Genomic DNA, 6,000 nt, shown 5'->3' on the forward strand with positions numbered 1-6,000 from the left:
CCCGGCTGCCGGCCCCGCTCAGCCCGCTGCCGATCTGGGATCCCGGCCCTGCCTGTATAGAGTGGGTACCTACCTGGTGATACCTGGTATCTACCTGCCTATATAGAGTGGGTTCCTGGTTCTAGCCCATTCTCTTCCTCTCTCTGCACTGAGCTGAGGGTGGGAGTGCACTGAGCACAGGGCTGGGGGTGAGGGAGCAGGCTGGGGGTTGGGGTATAGGGTCTGGCCAGGAGCTAGAATGAGGGAGGGGCTCAGGGCTGGGGCAGGAGGTTTGGGTGTAGAATGCTTACCTGGGCAGCTCCCATTTGGTGCAAGGGGTTCAGGTAGGAATGGGGGGGTGCAGGAGCTCCCATTTGGTGCTCAGGGTAGGCGTGAGAATGTGGGGGGTGCAAGAGTCAGGGCATGGGGTGGCTGGGGCTGGATATGTATGGGGGGTGCTGGAGTCAAGGCTGGGGTTGTGGGAGGGTGCAGGGGTCAGAGCAGAGGGCTGGGGTGTGTGTGCGGGGTGCCGGGATCAGGGCAGAGGGCTGGGAGTGTGTGAGGGGTGCCGGGATCAGGGCAGAGGGCTGGGAGTGTGTGAGGGGGGTGCAGGGGTCAGGACAGAGGGCTGGGATGTGGGGGGAGGTCCTGGGGTCAGGGCAGGAGGCTGGGGGGGAATGCAAGGGGTCAGGGCAGAGGGCTGGGAGTGTGTGAGGGGGGTGCAGGGGTCAGGACAGAGGGCTGGGATGTGGGGGGAGGTGCAGGGGTCAGGGCAGGGGGCTGGGGGGGAATGCAAGGGGTCAGGGGAGGGGGCTGGGGTGTGGGGGGGGTGCAGGAGTCAGGGCAGAGGGCTGGGGGCATACGAGGGGGTGCAGGAGTCAGGGTGTGGGGGTGCTGGAATCAAGGCTGGGGTCTTGGTGGGGTGCAGGAGTCACGGCAGAGGGCTGGGGGGAATGGGCTAGGGTCTTGGAGATGCTCTCAGCCCCCTGCCCAGAGCGGCTCACGGCAGGGGGCTGGAGGGGATATGCCCTGATTCCACCCTCCTTCCTCAAGGCCCCGTCCCCACCTCTTCTCTGAGTATGTGTACACTACGGAATAAGGTTGAATTTATAGAAGTCGTTTTTTTAGAAATTGGTTTTATATATTCGAGTGTGTGTGTCCTCACAGAAAATGCTCTAAGTGCATTAAGTGCATTAACTCGGCGGAGCGCTTCCACAGTACCGAGGCTAGAGTCGACTTCCGGAGCTAAAACATTGTCGCGGGTGGTTCTGCGTACATATCGTCAGGCCCCCGTTCCCTCCCTCCCTCCGTGAAAGCAAGGGCAGACAATCGTTTCGCGCCTTTTTTCCTGAGTTACCTGTGCAGACGCCATACCATGGCAAGCATGGAGCCCGCTCAGGTAACCATCACCCTATGTCTCCTGGGTGCTGGCAGACGCGGTACGGCATTGCTACACAGTAGCAGCAACCCCTTGCCTTGTGGCAGCAGACGGTACAGTACGACTGGTAGCCGTCATCGTCATGTCCGAGGTGCTCCTGGCCACGTCGGCTGGGAGCGCCTGGATAGACATGGGCGCAGGGACTAAATTTGGAGTGACTTGACCAGGTCATTCTCTTTAGTCCTGCAGTCAGTCCTATTGAACCGTCTTATGGTGAGCAGGCAGGCGATACGGATTGCTAGCAGTCGTACTGTACCATCTTCTGCCAGGCAGGCAAGAGATGAGGATTGTTAGCAGTCGTACTGTACCATCTTCTGCCGAGCAGCCATGAGATGTGGATGGCATGCAATCCTTCTGCACCGACTGCTGCCAGCCAAAGATGTAAAAGATAGATGGAGTGGATCAAAACAAGAAATAGACCAGATTTGTTCTGTATTCATTTGCTTCCCCCCCTCCCCCGTCAAGGGGACTCATTCTTCTAGGTCACACTGCAGTCACTCACAGAGAAGGTGCAGCGAGGTAAATCTAGCCATGTATCAATCAGAGGCCAGGCTAACCTTCTTGTTCCAATAAGAACGGTAACTTAGGTGCACCATTTCCTATTGGAACCCTCCGTGAAGTCCTGCCTGAAATACTCCTTGATGTAAAGACACCCCCTTTGTTGATTTTAGCTCCCTGAAGCCAACCCTGTAAACCGTGTCGTCAGTCGCCCCTCCCTCCGTCAGAGCAACGGCAGACAATCGTTCCGCGCCTTTTTTCTGTGCGGACGCCATACCAAGGCAAGCATGGAGGCCGCTCAGCTCACTTTGGCAATTAGGAGCACATTAAACACCACACGCATTATCCAGCAGTATATGCAGCACCGGAGCCTGGCAAAGCGATACCGGGCGAGGAGGCGACGTCAGCACGGTCACGTGAGTGATCAGGACATGGACACAGATTTCTCTGAAAGCACTGGCCCTGCCAATGCATGCATCATGGTGCTAATGGGTCAGGTTCATGCTGTGGAACGCCGATTCTGGGCTCGGGAAACAAGCACAGACTGGTGGGACCGCATAGTGTTGCAGGTCTGGGACGATTCCCAGTGGCTGCGAAACTTTCGCATGCGTAAGGGCACTTTCATGGAACTTTGTGACGTGCTTTCCCCTGCCCTGAAGCGCATGAATACCAAGATGAGAGCAGCCCTCACAGTTGAGAAGCGAGTGGCGATAGCCCTGTGGAAGCTTGCAACGCCAGACAGCTACCGGTCAGTTGGGAATCAATTTGGAGTGGGCAAATCTACTGTGGGGGCTGCTGTGATGCAAGTAGCCCACGCAATCAAAGATCTGCTGATATCAAGGGTAGTGACCCTGGGAAATGTGCAGATCATAGTGGATGGCTTTGCTGCAATGGGATTCCCTAACTGTGGTGGGGCCATAGACGGAACCCATATCCCTATCTTGGCACCGGAGCACCAAGCCGCCGAGTACATAAACCGCAAGGGGTACTTTTCGATAGTGCTGCAAGCTCTGGTGGATCGCAAGGGACGTTTCACCAACATCAATGTCGGATGGCCGGGAAAGGTACATGACGCTCGCATCTTCAGGAACTCTGGTCTGTTTCAAAAGCTGCAGGAAGGGACTTTATTCCCAGACCAGAAAATAACTGTTGGGGATGTTGAAATGCCTATATGTATCCTTGGGGACCCAGCCTACCCCTTAATGCCATGGCTCATGAAGCCGTACACAGGCAGCCTGGACAGTAGTCAGGAGCTGTTCAACTACAGGCTGAGCAAGTGCAGAATGGTGGTAGAATGTGCATTTGGACGTTTAAAGGCGCGCTGGCGCAGTTTACTGACTCGCTTAGACCTCAGCGAAACCAATATTCCCATTGTTATTACTGCTTGCTGTGTGCTGCACAATATCTGTGAGAGTAAGGGGGAGACGTTTATGGCGGGGTGGGAGGCTGAGGCAAATCGCCTGGCTGCTGGTTACGTGCAGCCAGACACCAGGGCGGTTAGAAGAGCACAGGAGGGCGCGGTACGCATCAGAGAAGCTTTGAAAACCAGTTTCATGACTGGCCAGGCTACGGTGTGAAAGTTCTGTTTGTTTCTCCTTGATGAACCCCCCCGCCCCTTGGTTCACTCTACTTCCCTGTAAGCTAACCACCCGCCCCTCCTCCCATCAATCACCACTTGCAGAGGCAATAAAGTCATTGTTGCTTCACATTCATGCATTCTTTATTCATTCATCACACAAATAGGGGGATGACTACCAAGGTAGCCCAGGAGGGGTGGTGGAGGAGGGAAGGAAAATGCCACACAGCACTTTAAGCACAGCACTTTAAAAGTTTACAACTTTAAAATTTATTGAATGACAGCCTTCTTTTTTTTGGGCAATCCTCTGTGGTGGGGTGGCTGGTTGGCCGGAGGCCCCCCCACCGCGTTCTTGGGCGTCTGGGTGTGGAGGCTATGGAACTTGGGGAGGAGGGCGGTTGGTTACCCAGGGGCTGCAGTGGCAGTCTGTGCTCCAGCTGCCTTTGCTGCAGCTCAACCATACACTGGAGCATACTGGTTTGGTCCTGCAGCAGCCTCAGCATTGAATCCTGCCTCCTCTCATCACGCTGCCGCCACATTTGAGCTTCAGCCCTCTCTTCAGCCCGCCACCTCTCCTCCCGGTTATTTTGTGCTTTCCTGCACTCTGACATTATTTGCCTCCACGCATTCGTCTGTGCTCTGTCAGTGTGGGAGGACAACATGAGCTCGGAGAACATTTCATCGCGAGTGCGTTTTTTTTTTTCTTTCTAAGCTTCACTGGCCTCTGGGAAGGAGAAGATCCTGTGATCATTGAAACACATGCAGCTGGTGGAGAAAAAAAAAGGGACAGTGGTATTTAAAAAGACACATTTTATAAAACAGTGGCTACTCTCTTTCAGGGTAATCCTTGCTGTTAACATTACATACATAGCACATGTGCTTTAGTTACAAGGTCGCATTTTTTCTCCCCCCACTGCGTGGCTACCCCCTCAACCCTCCCTCCTCCCTGTGGCTAACAGCGGGGAACATTTCTGTTTAGCCACAGGCAAACAGCCCAGCAGGAATGGGCTCCTCTGAGTGTCCCCTGAAGAAAAACACTCTGTTTCAACCAGGTGACCATGAATTATATCTCACTCTCCTGAGGATAACACAGAGAGATAAAGAATGGATGTTATTTGAATGCCAGCAAACATACACTGCAATGCTTTGTTCTACAATGATTCCCGAGTACGTGTTACTGGCCTGGAGTGGTAAAGTGTCCTACCATTAAGGACACAATAAGGCTGCCCTCCCCAGAAACCTTTTGCAAAGGCTTTAGGAGTACATCTAGGAGAATCGCGAATGCCAGGGCAAAGTAATCCTTTCACATGCTTGCTTTTAAACCATGTATAGTATTTTAAAAGATACACTCACCAGAGGTCCCTTCTCCGCCTGCTGGGTCCAGGAGGCAGCCTTGGGTGGGTTCGGGGGATACTGGCTCCAGGTCCAGGGTGAGAAACAGTTCCTGGCTGTCGGGAAAACCGGTTTCTCTGCTTGCTTCCTGTGAGCTATCTACAACCTCATCATCATCATCTTCTTCGTCCCCAAAACCTGCTTCCGTATTGCCTCCATCTCCATTGAAGGAGTCAAACAACACGGCTGGGGTAGTGGTGGCTGAACCCCCTAAAATGGCATGCAGCTCATCATAGAAGCGGCATGTTTGGGGCTCTGACCCGGAGCGGCCGTTCGCCTCTCTGGTTTTCTGGTAGGCTTGCCTCAGCTCCTTAAGTTTCACGTGGCACTGCTTCGGGTCCCTGTTATGGCCTCTGTCCTTCATGCCCTGGGAGATTTTGACAAAGGTTTTGGCATTTCGAAAACTGGAACGGAGTTCTGATAGCACGGATTCCTCTCCCCAAACAGCGATCAGATCCCGTACCTCCCGTTCGGTCCATGCTGGAGCTCTTTTGCAATTCTGGGACTCCATCATGGTCACCTGTGCTGATGAGCTCTGCATGGTCACCTGCAGCTTGCCACGCTGGCCAAACAGGAAATGAGATTCAAAAGTTCGCAGTTCTTTTCCTGTCTACCTGGCCAGTGCATCTGAGTTGAGAGTGCTGTCCAGAGCGGTCACAATGGAGCACTCTGGGATAGCTCCCGGAGGCCAATACCGTCAAATTGTGTCCACAGTACCCCAAATTCGAGCCGGCAAGGTCGATTTAAGCGCTAATCCACTTGTCAGGGGTGGAGTAAGGAAATCGATTTTAAGAGCCCTTTAAGTCGAAATAAAGGGCTTCATTGTGTGGACGGGTACAGGTTTACATTGATTTAACGCTGCTAAATTCAACCTAAAGTCCTAGTGTAGACCAGGGCTCTGCCTCCTTCCCAGAGCAGCAGCTCCGCTTCTCCCCCTCCCTCGCAAGGGCCATCAGCTGATGGGCGGCAGGGAGGGAGAGGGGGAGGGGCAGGAACCCAGCACGCTGCGGGAAGAGGCGGGGGAGGGGGTAGCTGCCAGCAGGACCAAGCTTCTTCACCCTGCCCCCGCGTGCCATAGGTTGCCGATCCCTGTCACAGGCAATCCACTTCAGTGGAG

This window comes from Lepidochelys kempii, chromosome 5, assembly GCF_965140285.1.
Source record: "Lepidochelys kempii isolate rLepKem1 chromosome 5, rLepKem1.hap1, whole genome shotgun sequence".
NCBI classification, from domain to species: Eukaryota; Metazoa; Chordata; order Testudines; family Cheloniidae; genus Lepidochelys; species Lepidochelys kempii.